The sequence below is a fragment of the Lycium barbarum genome, chromosome 11 (assembly GCF_019175385.1).
Source record: "Lycium barbarum isolate Lr01 chromosome 11, ASM1917538v2, whole genome shotgun sequence".
In the NCBI taxonomy this organism is placed as follows: domain Eukaryota; kingdom Viridiplantae; phylum Streptophyta; class Magnoliopsida; order Solanales; family Solanaceae; genus Lycium; species Lycium barbarum.
This window is the reverse complement of record NC_083347.1, coordinates 112,438,361-112,456,616: the sequence shown is the minus strand read 5'-3', so window position 1 is coordinate 112,456,616 and position 18,256 is coordinate 112,438,361. Positions and strand designations below refer to the sequence as shown.

General features: G+C 32.3%; 1 long non-coding RNA gene across 11 annotated transcripts; it reads right to left on the bottom strand.

Annotated features, from left to right (window-relative positions):
• Positions 1–1,042: 1,042 nt before the first annotated feature.
• Positions 1,043–6,994, bottom strand: LOC132616741 (uncharacterized). Of its 11 annotated transcripts, none has more exons than XR_009573385.1 (6): positions 6,848–6,994; positions 6,523–6,687; positions 5,422–5,590; positions 3,733–4,566; positions 3,510–3,618; positions 1,043–2,632 (listed from the first exon to the last, which is right to left on the bottom strand). It is a non-coding gene; the product is annotated as an uncharacterized LOC132616741 (long non-coding RNA). The 11 variants fall into 11 exon arrangements; XR_009573382.1 differs by having other exon boundaries at positions 1,043–2,417; positions 2,512–2,936; positions 3,733–5,499; XR_009573387.1 differs by having other exon boundaries at positions 1,043–2,408; positions 2,512–2,936; positions 3,733–5,499.
• Positions 6,995–18,256: the final 11,262 nt, after the last annotated feature.

Sequence of the window (18,256 nt, the reverse complement as noted above, 5' to 3'; positions counted from 1 at the left end):
AATATTTTTAAAAAAATTAGCAAAAATAAATTTTTAATTAATGTTTTTTAAAAAAATTAAAAATTATTTTTCTAAAAACAAAAAGTAAAAAAAATAAAAAAAATAATCATTTAAAAAATTTAAAAATTATTTTTTTTAAAAAATAAAAAATATTTTTCCTTTTAAAAAAAAGTTTGTATGAAAGACAAAATTTGTTATGTTCTGTAAATTAAAAAGTTTCGTCATATTGTAAATACTTTTCTTATTATGTATTTATATGTCATTCACTCATCATATATTGCCTTCTTTGTGTTGCCTGATAAAGTTCTATTAGTTCAGAAGTTGGGCCTGTAAACTTTACATAACCGTATTTAAGTTGGATAAATTTCACAAATAGCCACTTGTGATTATTGCAATTGAAAAGATATTTATGATCATACAGTTTGAAATTTTAAAAGTAAAAGTCTATGTCAATAATTATTTTTCAATAACAAGAACGAGAAATGGCCAATAAATACTATTTCTACATTTAAGTTAGCGGCAGCACGGAACATATATAGAGCCTGTTTGGATGGGCTTATGCCTATAAGCTGTTTGCAGCTTATAAGCTAAAAAAAATAAGTTGGGGTAGTCTAACTTATTTTTTTTGGCTTATAAGTTGTTTTCAGCTTATAAGCTGCTTTAGATAAACTAAGTCAAATGGGCCCAATTATTTTTTTGAGCTTATTTTAAGCACAAAATGATTTTAAGCTGGCCAGCCAAACACTCAAAAAAGCTGAAAACAGCTTATAAGCAACTTATAAGCCAATCCAAACGGGCTCATAGTGCTATATTGCACAAATAGGTTGAACTCCTGTCATTGTTTTAAGTTTTAACCGCAGTTGAATCAGACGAGAGATTTAAGATTTGCAGTCCTAAACATGTTATGAAATTTTTGTGTCTAAGACCATGCAATTAAGGGTAAAATGGAAAAAAAAGTTAAATTATTTTTAAACATACAAAAAGTTACATTCTTTTTTAAGGGAACGAATAAAAAAAATCACATAAAATGGAACAAACAGACTACCAAATAACAAGGTTGATTTCTTTATAATAGGGAATGCAATAGGACAATATTTCATTCATGATCTAAAATAAATAAAAGTAAGGTAATTAAGATGATAACGTTATAGCCAATGTTCAATCTTCTGAAAATATTACAAAACTTCCTCGATAACATTTCTTCGTTGAATCTCCTCAGACTCCGATAAAGTTGTAAAAACAGAAGATCCTGGTTCCTTAATCCAACCCCAAAGTGCTCTAAACATGTTTTTCAAATCAATTAACGTAAAAACTATCAAAGAAGCTGTTAGAATTACACAAACAACAAAAAATAACAAGCCTAAAACTATGTTTATTTTGTCAATGTTCTCTAAATGGCCTGTTTTCACATGTGAAAAAATCTTAATAAAAAACTTAATCAATAAACCTGTGATTGTCCCAGAAAGTAAAGTGAGTGTAGCTCTGCATATGAACTTGAAGGCATAATGGCAAGGCCTGTTCTCTCTTTTTTCATTATTCTCCATCTTCATTTGTAATTAATTTGGAAATTTTCAAAAAGTATTACTTAGAATGGTGTACTAGAAGAAGAAGAAAAACAAGAAGAAACAATGTATAATTGGTTACAAATTGTTACCATAACGGCAAAGCAATTTCAAGGGAAGTACTACGTTTTATAAGGCAACGTGTAATTAAGCTCTGAAGAAATCTTTAATTGGGGATTTCCTTACTAGAAATATCATATGGATTTTAATTATAATTGATTTATCCACTTGATATATGAAAGATCATAAGGATTTTTTAATTATAATAATTGATTTATCCACTTCATATATAGTTAAGGTGGCACCTTGCTATTAGTATTTTGACGTTAATAGTCATTGCAGTGACCAGGGGCGCAGATTGATAGTGTAACGAGCAGGTTCAATCGAATATACAAGTTTCAACTCATTTTTCTACTATATTACTAGATGGTTTTTGCCCGTGCACGCACGGGCCCGATAGTTACCTATATAAACACACATCTGATGTAAAAGTTATGGTGACATATGTACGGGGCAATTGAAGCATATCGTTTAAACGGTTTATGTTTATATATATATATATATATATATATATATATATATATATATATATATATATATATATATATATATAAACATACACATTATTAACAGTTTGACAGAAGAAGGTATTGCACAACCAAAGCATAATGTTTATATACACATTGATGATGGCATGTCTATGCAAACACACATTACTTATATATTGATAGAAGCCGGTAGCGGCAAAAGGCAATATAGTAACACAACCACCGACTATGCCGCTGGCAGTCATCTTGTTCTTCGCAGTTAACGTTGTAGCTGTGTGATGCGTGGTTGACAAAATACCTGGAGAGGCTATTAACGATGGCTTTCTAGTTAAAATAGAAGTGTGTAATGGAGGGAGTAGAGCGTGTAGCAGCAGTAGAGTTGAGTTAGTTGTGTGACATACCTTGTTAAAGTATTGTGCGTTTGCATATATTCTTTGTTCTTCGGGAATCCAGCTTTCAAAACAGGCAGTGTAATTTTGCAAAAAGATAGCAGTTTGATGTTTAATTTGGTTCAAAAACTTCCTGGAAATACCAAATTAATAATCTTGGATGAAGATCACACTAAAGAAACAAAAGAATGAATGTGATAATGGACAACTTTAGTATGTCAGTGGCAGAAGTACACAAAGCGTCTCTCAAACCAATACCATAAGAGGATGAACATGTAAATATATCGCAATATAGGAATATGATAGTCAAGCAATATAGTTCCCTGACAGGGAAGTTTCATGCTTGCTTAATTCAGAGAATGTTTCGTGATAATCCCAAGTATTACAACTTGTTGACATATTTCTACTGCAGAGCGAGCATCACCTGTTACTTTTACCTGGATAAAGTACACAATACTTTAATAGTAGCTTAGAGTCACATTTATACAACTTATAGATCATAAGTATTTTAGATGATCAAAAGCAGATAATTAAAAATCACAATGGAGACTACTAATTTCCCTGAAGCAGATCCAATTGCAGGTTTTCAAAGAATCAATTTCATGAGGCAAATTAAACTAATTTCTCTTCACTTATTTTCTCAATTAAGTTCATGTCTTTGTTATATTCTTAGTAACTTGATTCTGATTAAATGAGAAACTTAATTTACAATTACATAATGGAGATGCTTCGGGATTTAACTGAATTATTCATTTCAAGTAATCTAAAAGAGCTATTCATTACATTACTTTCTTTTACAGTATTTGATTCACTTGCGACCTTTCAGAGATGCTTCATCCTGATACAACTGTATTCAATATATTGTTCAAAAGATTAGAAAAACTAACATCAAAGAAAAAGTGGACAAATTTTCGCAGAAATCAGCAAGTAAAGCCAGAATCAGCGCGAGAAAGAAAAGAACATGAGGCAAAAACTTACCATTAAGAAAAGAACATGAGGCAAAAACTTACCAAAAGTGAGTGAGGCAGCAGAGGCCACCATGGCTTATGGTTCTCATCCACATAAGCTTTATTTATCCTATCCAACATGTGTAATATCTTGTGCAATCTCTCCAACAAACTAACAGAACAAAATTCATGGATCAAAATGTCACAAAAGAGTCGAGATAAACGACAATCAAAGAACATGAATGATGTACCCAAGTTTAAAGGATATGGAAAACTGTGAACTTACCCTGAGAGGAATATCAATGGTTGGAATCTCCTTTGGTACCCCTTGAGACAAACCTGGCTTCTCCGTTTTGCCGGATTTTGTGAATACCCTGAACGCCTTTGTGGGAAGGTGGAATGGGAGTGTGTGAGGTGAAAAGGAGTGTGGTGTTCGGGTTTTTGAACATGGGAGAGGCAGTCGGCACAGAGATGAGTTCTGTGAGAAGAAAGTGACAGTTGGAGGGTTGTTGACACGTAAACTAACCTAAATAAGCCTGCCTTGAATCTCTAAATTGCCCTTGATTGTAATTTTTTTGACACATAGGGTACCATGTCGATCCATTCTCCTAACCCACGCTTCTATATAGTTAAAATAAAAAACACATTGCTTGTGCAATCTCTCCAACAAACTAACATAACAAAATTCATTGATCAAAATGTCATAAAAGAGTCGAGATAAACAACAATCAAAGAACATGAATGATGTACCCAAGTTTAAAGGATATGGAAAACAGTGAACTTACCCTGAGAGGAATATCAATGGTTGGAATCTCCTTTGGTACCCTTTGAGACAAACCTGGCTTCTCCGTTTTGCCAGATTTTGTGAATACCTCGAACGCCTTTGTGGGAAGGTGGAATGGGAGTGTGTAAGGTGAAAAGGAGTGTGGTGTTCGGGTTTTTGAACATCGGAGAGGCAGTCGGCACAGAGATGAGTTCTGTGAGAAGAAAGTGACAGCTGGAGGGTTGTTGACACGTAAACTAACCTAAATAAGCCTGCCTTGAATCTCTAAATTGCCCTTGATTGTAATTTTATTGACACATAAGGCACCATGTCGATCCATTCTCCTAACCCACGCTTCTATATAGTTAAAATAAAAAAACACATTGACATTGTGTTCTTGTAAGGATTAAAACAGAAAAATTAAATTTCATTTATACAATGAAAATGGAGAGGCTAGCATGGAGATCAGATATCAAAGTAATGTATTTAATCATCATTAGATTGAGAAACACATTAGAAGGATTGTACAGATACACATTTCTACTGACCTAAATATCAAATAAAAAGAAGAAATAATCGATGATATTAATCATTTATACCTTAGTGTTCAAATAGATTGTCTAGACAAAGAAATAGAAAGAAATATTTTTGCTAATGATAATTCTTGACCAAATAACATTAGTAATTGTAGCACGACCAGAATCGTGCTCTTAAGAAATTGTTACATGAGATAGCTGTCATTCATATTATTCCACTATTCATATGGTTGTTTACTGTATTTTATCCCCTCGTCCCTCGAACAACTTGAGAGTAAAAAAATAAAATAAAGTCATCTAAATAACAATCTGTAGCCAATGCTCCATAACGGGTTAACTACTAATTGAGAAAAGATATCACATGGAAAAATATCTACTCATTCTGAAAAACTATAAGTTATATCTAATTCTTCTTGTTGACAAAAAAGTTGAAATAGTAGTAATGGTACTGTAGGATTACACATGTAAGCAAATGAAATACCATTGCCAAAGAGCAATAAGATAAAGGTAATTCTAGAAACACTAAACTGGTAACCCTTTCTCGACACCGGGATAAAACATAAAATGGAGTTAGCAAAACAGAATATCTTCGCGACCATGCATGATGAGAAACCTCAACTACAGAGCATGAGACAACTTAAGCTCAACATCACACAAAAAAAGATTGGAAACTTACACTGTGAATGGCCATTTTCATATAGTTGTCACTTGTCAACCAAGTCATTTAAGCTTCTTATTTTAGCCAAGTGTCACCCTGTCCATAAACATAATTTATTTGAATCAAATTTTCGGTACTTCTCAAAAGGTTGCACCTATGCATCTAGTTTCAAACATGCACAAGCAACCTGTAGAAAATCCAACAACAAAAAGATTAAGTAATATTACTTACTAAAAGTACTGAACACTAATATAAATACCCAACAAATATTGATTACCAACAAAGGAACTGTACTATTAAGCTAATGAAATTTGTCATGGAAAAGAGAAATACAAATATGAATCTTGAGTTGGCAAACATTAAAGTTCTGAAACAAAGACTATACTTCAGTTTCATTAGCCTTATAAAATATCATTATGATGTTCCTCTAAATTGTCTTCTCTTTATCACTTAAACCATCACTAATGCGTAAAGAACCAATGTTTTTTTATGTCAATCTCAGAAGTTCTAAAATAAAGAAAGCTGACTTTAAAAGATTTTCTTCTGATCTGTTTCTTACTTATTTTGACTCAAAATTATAACATAGTAGTTACTATTTAGTAAGTAGTGAGACAAAGAAATGTAACAACTATCGTTACAAAATAGAGGATACATTTTCGGCTTAAACAGCCTTATAATGGTCAAGCAGTTGTGCCTTTCTTAATTTGAGTGTGGGCATAACTAAATCTCTTGCAATTTTAAAAGGATTTAGCTCCATAAAAATTGTGCGTCACATTTCCAAATAACAAAGCTATGCAAGTATTACTCCCATCTGTCTAAGCTAAAGCACCAAAAGCTCCTCACGTAGGCATCTCAATTTTTTGTTTTCATGATAGTCCACCAAATAAGCAATAATTCAATAAAACACCCAAAAAATCTACATAACAAACCAAATTACCCCCACTTCATAATAGTGAACTAATAAAGTAAAACAACAAACCACCATCAAGAAAATTCTGAACCTCTTGAATCTAAGTAAAAGCAAAAAACAAAAGTAACCCAGATGAAATCTAGCAAAACTGGAAGTGGGTATAGCTTAATCATTAAAAAAAAAAAAAAGAGGTGGATATAGAAAGAAACCTGAGGGAAATTAGCAGATTGGGCCCAAACCGTGCCGTCTTGACCGATAATAGCAGCAGAAGTGAGATGATTACCTTCAATCTCACAAAGCAAGTGATCATCAACATATGTTTGCCACAACATCTTTGATTCACCCAAGTTTCTTGTTCTTCAGATCTATTATCTCTATGGTTTAGTGAGAGTTTGTGTGCAGAAAATGGTCCAGTGATCGAAATCAGAGAGTAGAAGGTGAATGAGAAAGAGAAAATTAAATTGAGCCCATTTTTAAACATTAGGTATGAAATTGAAAAATCTGATTAGGGTAAAGATTGAGACAAAAACTGACCTAAAATTGCACTTCCAGTTGAGAAGATGAAGTTGAAGAGCAGTCCTTGAAAGTTTGGGAAAAAAAAAAAAAGAATTCTGAAGTCCAACCCATGTTTCTCCATAGTTGGAACGAAAGATGAAATAACTGGATGATTCTTCTGGAATTATGTTGAGAAAAGCTAAATATCTCTTTTGGCCTTGAGCTAAATGATGGATTTACCCTTGGATGGATGACGATCCTGCGTGTTCACCTATGCTTGTATATAGTAGAAATTATTACTATCAGATAAAAGACATGGTTTAACCCCTGAACTTGGCACGAAAACTCACTTTAGCAACTAAACTTAACTTCTATTTATTTACCCCTTAACAACTTACGTTTCAATTGTTTTCCACTCTAAATGCTGACGTGACAAAAATAAATAAAAAATAATAATTAAGAGAGTGAAAAATAAAAAAAAGTGGACCCGCTCATATATATATATATATATATATATATTTATAAATTAAAAAATAAAATAAAACTTATACAATTAAAAAATAAAATAAACATTATACAATTAAAAAATAAAATAAAAATAAAAATCATCACCATCTTCTTCACAATCCCCCTCCCACTCGACAACCCCACCCACCATCTTCTTCCCCCACCACAACCCTGCCCCCCACCACAGCCCCTCCCCCAGCTATTTTTCTTCCTATTCCACAGCCCCCCCCCCCAGCTGCTTCTGTCCCCGCCACAGCCCCCCTCCCCCAGTTGCTTCTTCTTCTTTTACTTCACTCCACAACCCCACCCCCCGCCCCCGCCACAGCCCCCCCCTCCCCAAGCTGCTTCTTCTTCTTTTCATTTTCACCATTTTTTGATTTCTTGATTTTGATTTTGATTTTCTTTAAAAAATAAAGTTATGGAAGAAATGAGTTTGCTAATAATGGTAGTGGAAGAAATGGGTTTGCTAGAAATGGTGGTGGTTGTGGATGTGGGTATTTTGATTTTCTTTCAAAAATAAAGTTATGGAAGAAATGAGTTTGCTAATAATGGTGGTAGAAGAAATGGGTTTGCTAGAAATGGTGGTGATTGTGGATGTGGGTATTTTGATTTTCTTTCAAAAATAAAGTTATGGAAGAAATGAGTTTGCTAATAATGGTGGTGGAAGAAATGAGTTTGCTAGAAATGGTGGTGGTTGTGGATGTGGGTTAAAGATGGTGGTGGTGATTTTTTTTTCTTTTAAGAAATTTGATGAAATTTGGTGGGGAGATGATGGTGGTGGTGGTGGGTGTGGGTAAAGATGATGGTGATGAATTTGTTTTTAAGGCCAGTTCGTCCAATTTTTTGAGGCGGTGACGGCGGAAGCGGCGACGGTGGCGGTAGCAGCGGCATGATGGTTGATAAAAGTAGGGTGAGAATGAGGAGAAAGAAGAAGAAAGAGAAAGAAAAATAATAATAAAAGAAAAACAAAAAATGATGTGTTGGTAATTTTGACATGACAATGATGTGGCAACGATGTGGCAATGATGTGGCAATGACGTGGCGCGAGTGTAATACACCTCCCATTGTGAGAGTGATATTATTTTTTTAGGATGGAAAACAATTGAAATGTAAGTTGTTAAGGAGGGTAAATAAATAGAAGTTAAGTTTAATTGAAAAAGTGAGTTTTCGTGCCAAGTTCAGGGGTTAAAACATGTCTTTTCTCTTACTATTATTACTTTACTTTACTACTACTTAGAAGAGGGAGTTTGGTCGTCCCTCTTCGTCGTCCGTTGATGGGCCCATTAAAAAAAATAAAATTAGGCCCTATATTAAACAGGCCCTAAAAAAAAAAAATTGTAAAAAAAAAATTTTGGATCCCATATATATGAAACAACAACTAATATTTAAAAAAATTGTGGGCCCCATATTAAATACCAACCAGTATTATAAAAAAAAAGTGAATCCCATATTTAAAAAACAAACAATGTTAAAAAAAAAAGTGGGCCCATATTAAACACCACGCGTATTCGTAGCAAACACTAATATAATAAAATTTTAGATTCGGAGCACAAATTACAATGTTATATCAATGTGTTTTGAACATAGTACATATAAAAAAAAAATTGGGCCCCATATTAAACACCATCCAGTATTAAAAAAAAAGGTGGAACCCACCATATCCAAACTCACGGGAAAAAAAAAAGTGAACCTCATATTAACAAAATCAAGTAATATTAAAAAAAAAAAGTGAATCTCATATTAAATTACTACTACTTAGAAGAGGGAGTTTGGTCGTCCCTCTTCGTCGTCCGTTGATGGGCCCCATTAAAAATAAATAAAAATTAGGCCCTATATTAAACAGGCCCTAAAAACAATTGTAAAAAAAAAATTTGGATCCCATATATATGAAACAACAACTAATATTTAAAAAAAATTGTGGGCCCCATATTAAATACCAACCAGTATTATATAAAAAAAAAAGTGAATCCCATATTTAAAAAACAAACAATATTTAAAAAAAAGTGGGCCCCATATTAAACACCATGCGTATTCGTAGCAAACACTAATATAATAAAGTTTTAGATACGGAACACAAATTACAATGTTATATCAATCGTGTTTTGAACATAGTACATATAAAAAAAAATAAAAAATTGGGTCCCATATTAAACACCATCCAGTATTAAAAAAAAAGGTGGAACCCACCACATCCAAACTCACGGGAAATAAAAAAAGTGAACCCCATATTAACAAAATCAAGTAATATTAAAAAAAAAAAAGTGAATCCCATATTAAAAAAACAAACAATGTTAAAAAAAATTGTGGGCCCCATATTAAATGTGCGTATTCGTAGCAAACACTAATATAATAAAGTTTTAAATACGGAGTACAAACTACAATGTTATATTAATCGTGTTTTGAACATAGTATCCCATATTGACAAAATCAAGCCATATATAAAATAAAAAAAAAATGAATCACATATTAAAAAAATAAACAATGTCAAAAAAAAAAAAAAAGTGCAGACTTTGTATTCTTAGCAAACACTAATATAATAAATTTTTAGATACGGAGCACAAATTACAATGTTATATCAATCGTGTTTTGAACATAATATATATATAAAAAACAAATGGGCCCCATATTAAACAGGCCCATTAAAAAAAATTGTGGGCCCTATATATATTAAACAACAACTAATATTAAAAAAAATGTGGGCCCCATATTAAACACCATCCAGTATTAAAAAAAAAAGTGGAACCCACCACATCCAAACTCACGGGAAAAAAAAAGTGAATCTCATATTAACAAAATCAAGCAATATTAAAAAAAAAGAAATTATGGGCCCCATATTAAACACCGTGCGTATTCGTAGCAAACACTAATATAATAAAGTTTTAAATACAGAGCACAAATTACAATGTTATATTAATCGTGTTTTGAACATAGTATCCCACATTGACAAAATCAAGCAATATATATAAAAAAAAAATGAATTCCACATTGTGGGCCCCATATTAAACGCCATCCAATATTAAAAAAAAAAGTGGAACCCACCACATCCAATCTCACGGGAAAAAAAAAATGGACCCCATATTAACAAAATCAAGCAATATTGAAAAAAAAAAGTGAATCCCATATTTAAAAAACAAACAATATTAAAAAAAAAATGTGGGCCCCATATTAAACACCATGCGTATTCGTAGCAAACACTAATATAATAAAGTTTTAAATACGGAACACAAACTACAATGTTATATTAATCGTGTTTTGAACATAGTATCTCATATTGACAAAATCAAGTTATTATGTTCACTAAATATACTTAAAATATTTATATTTTAAAATAAGATAAAATTTAATGCAAAAGACAACATGACAAGTAAAATGAGTTAAACCGAGAATATTTACCAACAATTAAAAAATAGTATTTCTTCGTTTAGATAGAAAATCAATTTCTACAACAAGTCTTCTCTTTTAAAAAATATTAATAAATTTGCCGATTTTGTATTCGTAGCAAACATTAATATAATAAAATTTTAGATACGGAGCACAAACTACAATGTTATATTAATCATGTTTTAAACATAACATATACTCTCTCTCTCTCTCTCTCTCTCTCTCTCTCTCTATATATATATATATATATATATATATATATATATATATATATATATATATATATATATATATATTCAAAGACAACTACATACACATAGATGCACTATAATCTAAAGTGTTGGGCTCGTGCACAGCACGGGCATAAGCCGTCTAGTTTTTTTATATATAATAAGTGCCAAGGAGGGACGAACACAGCAGTCCTCCTTGTACCCACTGCTTTTCAAATTGTATCCATAGTGAATATTTGTACCAAAAGCTATATAACTTGTACATTTTATTGAATTATTTTTATATCCCACATAGACATAGGTCATAATACTTAATATTTATTCCCTTCTAATGTATAGACATATACACTTCAAATTTAATTCTCCGATATATTTATTTCCTCTGTACACTTTTACTTGTTCACTTTTGACTTTTCGTGTTCTAACTGAATATTTATTCTCTTCTCATGTATAGACATATGCAGTTCAATTTTAATTCTTCTACACAAATTTATTTCCTCCATGCACTTTTACTTGTTCACTTTTGGCTTTTTACATTCTTATAGAAAAAGTACCAAAAGCTATATAACTTGTACACTTTATTTAATTATTTTTATATCCCACATAGACATATGTCATAATACTTAATATTTATTCTCTTCTCATGTATAGACGTATGCACTTCAAATTTAATTCTCCGATATATTTATTTCCTCCGTGCACTTTTACTTGTTCACTTTTAACTTTTCATGTTCTAGCTGAATATTTATTCTCTTCTCATTTATAGACATATGCAGTTCAATTTTAATTCTCCTATACAAATTTATTTCCTCCATGCACTTTTACTTGTTCACTTTTGACTTTTTACATTCTTAACATATTTATTTCCTCCGTGCACTTTTACTTATTCACTTTTAACTTTTCATGTTCTGGCTGAATATTTATTCTCTTCTCATGTATAGACATATGCAGTTCAATTTTAATTCTCCTACACAAATTTATTTCCTCCATGCACTTATACTTGTTCACTTTTGGCTTTTTATATTTCTATCTATATTATATTTCTATATATAATAAGCGGCTTGGGGGGGACGAACACGGCTCCCCAAGCTTGTACCAACAGCTTCACGAATTGTACCAACATTAAATTCTTGTACCATGAGCTATATATTTGTACATTTTATCCAACTATTTTTATATCCCATGTAGACATGTGTCATAGTACTTAATATTTATTCCCTTCTCATGTATAGACGTATGCACTTTAAATTTAATTCTCCGACATATTTATTTCCTCCATGTACTTTTACTTGTTCACTTTTGACTTTTCGTGTTCTAGCTAAATATTTATTCTCTTCTCATTTATAGACATATGCAGTTCAATTTTAATTCTCCTACACAAATTTATTTTCTCCATGCACTTTAATTTGTTCACTTTTGACTTTTCACACTCTTTGAGAATTAATAAATCCCACGTGGATATATGTCATAGTACTGAATATTTATTCTCTTCTCATTTATACACATGTACACTTCTATTTTAATTCTCTAACACATATTTATTTCTTCCCTGCACTTTTACTTGTTCATTTTGACTTTTTACGTTATTTAAGAATTAATAAATGAAGTACTCCTTCCGTCCCATATTACTTGGTCACATTACTATACTTGACTTTTTACGTTCTTTAAGAATTAATAAAAATGAAGTACTCCCTTCGTCCATATTAACGTAGACATGTGTCATAGTACTTAATATTTAATAAGCGACTGGGGGGGGGGGGGGGGGGGGGGCGAACACGACTCATAAGTGGCTTGGGGGTACGAACACAGCTGCCCAAACTTGTACCAAAAACTTAACAAATTGTACATACAATGAATGCTTGTACAATAAGCTATATAACTTGTACAATGATGTGCCGTGAAATTACGGCAAATTCGACGCTAACTGCTTAGTCTTTTGTAAATCCCCAAGTACTTTTGATATCGTTTCTCGTGTTTTTGTGTTAATTGTAAAATAACATGTGCTGGAAGCGACTTGAGGCAAAATGAAGCAAAAACCAGCTGAAATGAACCAGAACACCACCTGCGAATCGCATGTACTGCATGCGAGTCGCAGGTTCTGCAACATCTATTGACAGAGATGGCAAAAAAGCAAGACAGTGGTGCAACACATGCGAGCCCCACATGCGAGTCGCATATGATGCCGCAGATGCTGCACCACAGCTGATTGAAGATGCAGTACCTGCGAAGATTTGGTGCAACCTGCGAGTCGCAGGTTGCACATGCGACACCAAGTGCGATTCGCACCAGATGCGCAGGGGTATTTTTGTCTGAAAATTGTTCCCGTTTTGGACATTCTATAAATAGATTTTCTAGGGTTTTGGACTCATTATTCCACAGATTTTTAGTTGATATTTTCGTGGAGCTCATTTATTATTGATTGGTGAAGCTTTTAAGAGATTCCTTTTGCTTTTGTCATCTTCTCCATTCAATACTTTTGTAAGCTTTATGAATACACTTTACTTTATTGCTTTACCTTTAATGAATATTAGTAGCTAATCTTTTTAGCTAAGGTTGTGGGACCAAATGTGTTAGTTATGTGATTGAGTTTCATACACATACTTCATTTATATGCTAATGGTGTTTTCTATAAACTCTTCAAGCATTAATGTCTTGTAATGGTGTACAACATTACTTGTGCCTTAATACCATTACTTTGCTTGGAAAAGAAAGTAGAGGTTAGGAAAAGAGTTAATAGCGACAATTTGGGTCATTAAATCCATCTAATAGCTTGAGCTAGGAATAGGAAAGCTAGTTGAGGCTACATGGGTGTTCTCTTATAAAACATTCTAGGGCTTGGAAAAGCCTAGGATGAAATTTGCTAATTTGGTTGGAAAACTTTTGGCAAGATTCGCGTGACCCTTGGTTTAATGCAGTTAGGCATATAAATAAGTTGAATTGATACCCAAGCGCATTACTTTCCATTGGAACCTCAACTTTGGTCCCATTTACCAATAGTTTACATTTTATAACCACTCTTAGTCTTTAATGAACAAACAACAACCAAACTACTATTATACTCTCCTGTCCCTTGAAATATAGACTAATAGTCGGATGTTACACTTGACAAGTATATTATTTCATTGTATTCTCTGTGGGATTCGACCCCAACCTCGTTGGGTTCTATATTTGACAACGACCGCTTACTCCTGATATTAAAGGTGTAATTTGGGCGTATCATACACTCTACCCAACTATTTTGTAATCCCACGTGGACATTTCTAATATGTCATAGTACTTAATATTTATTCCATAGACGTATGCATTTCAATTTTAATTCTCCGATACATTTATTTCCTCCGTACACTTTTACTTGTTCACTCTTGACTTTTCACATTCTTGAAAAATATAATATGTGTGTGTCCAAATTACTTGTTCATTTATAAAACCAAAATAAAATTAATCCTTTCTAATCAATATTCTTGAAAATAGTCTATTGGAGAGAGACTATGACAAATGTCTAAGTGGATAAAAAAGTAGTTGGTTAAAATGTGCAATTTATGTAAATTTTGGTACAAATTTGCATTGCTATTGTTCGTCCTCTTTTCACGTTTAAAGTATTAAGAAAGAAGGAAAACTCTTTGTCAATACTTTACTTATCTTACTCTCTTTTGCATTCTCTGATTATTGTTTCTTTACATTTATAAAATGTATTAGTTGTTGTAAAATCAACCTAAAAGAGCTAATACAATATATCAAAAGATGAAAGCAAGAACAATAAAGAGATAAAGAGAGACAAGAGAAGAGAGCTTTATTATTCATCCAAATATGTTCAAGTGTGTACAACATCATTCTCAATGCCTCTATTTATAAGGCTATATTGAGTAACATGAAAAGGTGTCATAAACATGACATTTACCCTTGAAAAGGTGGGGAAGATTATGAGGTTGTGGGAGATGATTGAGGAGGTAGTGGATGTGTGGTGTTACTACACTTAATGGTGGAATTGCACCTAAGAGTTATGAACATCCACAATTAACTAATATTAATATTTACAACATTAGTTTATATTTTCATTTCGGAATTAAAATTTGGTGATTAAGATATAACATATTGCATTTCTAATATGTCATAATACTTAATCTTTATTCCATAGATGTATGCACTTCAATTTTAATTATCCGACACATTTATTTCCTCATATTTTTTAATTAATTTAATAAAAATATTTTATTAGTTTTGCTTTTAAAAAAACCAATATATACAACAATGGTTCTTATGTTTGGATCTGAACAGTTAATTGATTGAGATGGATATCAACTTGTCAGTATACATATAAGATATTACACAATTTAAAGAAAAAATCTAAAATCAAAATATTAATTTTCCCTCACCTTTTTACTAATTTTCTTTTTCACATTGATGAAAAACTTTCATTGTCATGATTATGACAAATTTTTAAAAATTATTTGCAAAATATAAACCTTAAAGACAGGCTAATTAAAGTGAATAAACATATTCGGCTCATGCATCGCACGGACATATATGGCTAGTATAAATATAAATGTGAAGAGGGTACGAAAACTGCTATAATTTGTTGTACAAATAGCATTTAAAATTGTACTATATAATGTGGGGCCATTTTTGTTGGCTTTTGCTTTTGTGGGTGGACCTATTTAATTAGCCACTTAACAGGTGTGTGTAGGCTTCTTTTTTTTCAGAAAATTTGTATCAAAAATTATATAAATTGTACACTTTAACCAACTACTTTGTTATCTCATGTGAATAAATATCATAATATTAAATATTTATTCTTTTTTTATATATACACGTATGCATTTTAATTTTAATTCTTCAACACGTATTTATTTTCTCTGTGCACTTTTACTTGTTCACTTTTGACTTTTTAAGTTCTTTAAGGATTAATAAATGAAGTATCCCCTCCTTTTCATATTACTTGGCCATATTACTAATATTTATTTAAATTACTTATTCATTTACAAAATTAATATAAAATTAATTAATTATTTTCCATCTTACCCTTAGTATTAAATGTTCTTGAAAATAGTCAATTTTGATTAGAATGTATTTATTGAAGAGATATAGACGTAAGATAGTAAAATACATCTTTTATTTATGATTTCTTAAGGGACATGCAAAAGAAAAATTGGACAAGTAATATGGGACGGAGGGAGTATATATTTTACCATAATATTCATATTTATTGGTGTATAATCTCAATAATCTTGGAAAATGATTTGAAAATGAATAATTAATGTGAAGGTTAAAATTAATAATACGAAGAAAAATTTCTTTCTCTTGATATGTTAATGTGGACAAGTAAAAGTGAACCGAGGAGTGACTTTTATCCCTGTTTTCCTTCTTTGTCAATACTTTAAGGGTGAAGAGAGGACGAACAATAACAATGTAATTTGTATCAAAAGTTATATAAATTGTACACTTTAACCAACTACTTTTTTATCCCACTTGGACATACATCACAGTACTGAATATTTATTCTCTTCTCATGTATACACGTATGTACTTAAATTTTAATTTTTCTATACATATATACATATTTATTCCCTCCGTGCACTTTTACTTGTCCACTTTTGACTTTTTGTGTCCTTTAAGAATTAATAAATGAAGTATATATTTTATTATAATATTCATATATATTGGTGTATAGTCTCAATAGCCTTAAAAGATGATTTGAAAATGAGTAATTGATGTGAAGGGTAAAATAAGGAGAATAAAATTTTCTTTCTCTTAATATGTGTAGACAACGAAATTTTATTGAATTTAAACTCGTAAGAAATTCGGATTATATTAAATTCAAGATATATTAGTCCGAATAAATAAATTGTGGGCTAATATAATTGGGTTAATTATTTAAGTCAATAAATATGGATTTAAGTAATGATCCAATTTCATTGGGCTAGTCCATTTAATTGGGCTACATATGATGAACCCACTTTGTCAAGCCCAAGATGACATCTTATTCAAGAGGCCCAAAGTGGTGCCACATGTCAAATGACGTGGCATGCCAAGTCAAACAAAGAGAGCCAATAGGATCATGCCACGTGTCAAAATGATGCAGCATGCCTAGTCAAATCAAAGGCTAATGAAGATACGCCACGTGTACACATGACATGTTCCGGCCAATCGAATATCGGCTTGTCAGCTTAATTCTGATTGGTCGAAAGAAGTATGCCCTTATCACAACTCCTCCATCCTACAACTATAAATAGGGGTCTCATAATTCAGAAAAAGGACAGAAATTCTAACAAGAAGCAAGAGAGAGCTCGCGGATCAAACGCTGCAGATTTCTCTACAAGCTAAAAGCATTCAAGTATTTCTCTAGAAGTTCTAGAGATCCAGACGAAGATTCAAGATCAAGCTTCAAGCCCTTGAATCCAAGTACAAGTTCAAGATCAAGACAACCAGATTCAAGATCAAGCTCAAAAGCCCTTGAATTCAAGTACAAGTCAATATCAAATCCATCAAGTTCAAGATCAAGCTCAAATGCCCTTGAATTTATTGTTAAAAAGACGAATCAGAGGAATCATAGAGATTGTAACACTCATATTCTGAAATCAAATACAAAGATTGTTGCGATATTTTCCTGTCTTGATTATTATTTTCTCGACGCGAATTTTATTGTCTACAAATTCTGGCACGCCCAGTGGGACAATCTCTACCTCTCATCTCAACTTTTCAATCATCAAAGTTTAACAACATCGAGGTGACATCAGAGAAGATCAACTCCAAATCAATTTCCTCCAAGGTCGCTAGCTCCAAGTTCTCTGCTGATGTGGAAAGCATCCTCGACATTACCTTTGGTAGCATTGGACCAGTTACGAGGAGCAAAGCAAGCATGTTGGGACAACAAGCACTCCAAGTCTCATCCGTAACAACTCTTGTTTTTGGATCTTCATCTCCTAAAGGAGCGAGATCCTCTACTGATGCATTGGAGGAAGGAAGCAACATTGCTGAGAAGATTAAGAAGACTTTAGCCCTACTTGATCTCTCTGGATCCAAGAACTCTGCTATGAAGGAAGATGATGATACTTCAAGTGACAGATCCTATCCACTCACACCACATGAAGTAGGCCAGTCAAAGATCAACTTATGCGATAATCCATGCTATTCTCCAACATCCCCAACAATCATGCAAGCAATGGTAACCAACGCTTCGTCAATGGAGGAGACACTGGCAAATTTGGCAAAGGTGATTGATGGCTTGGCCAAGCATGTGCAAAATCAAGACGCTCGGATTGAGAAGTTGATGGACAAGATGGATGGATTAATGGAAGGAGAATCCAGCCACGCACCTGGGAAGGGTCCAGAA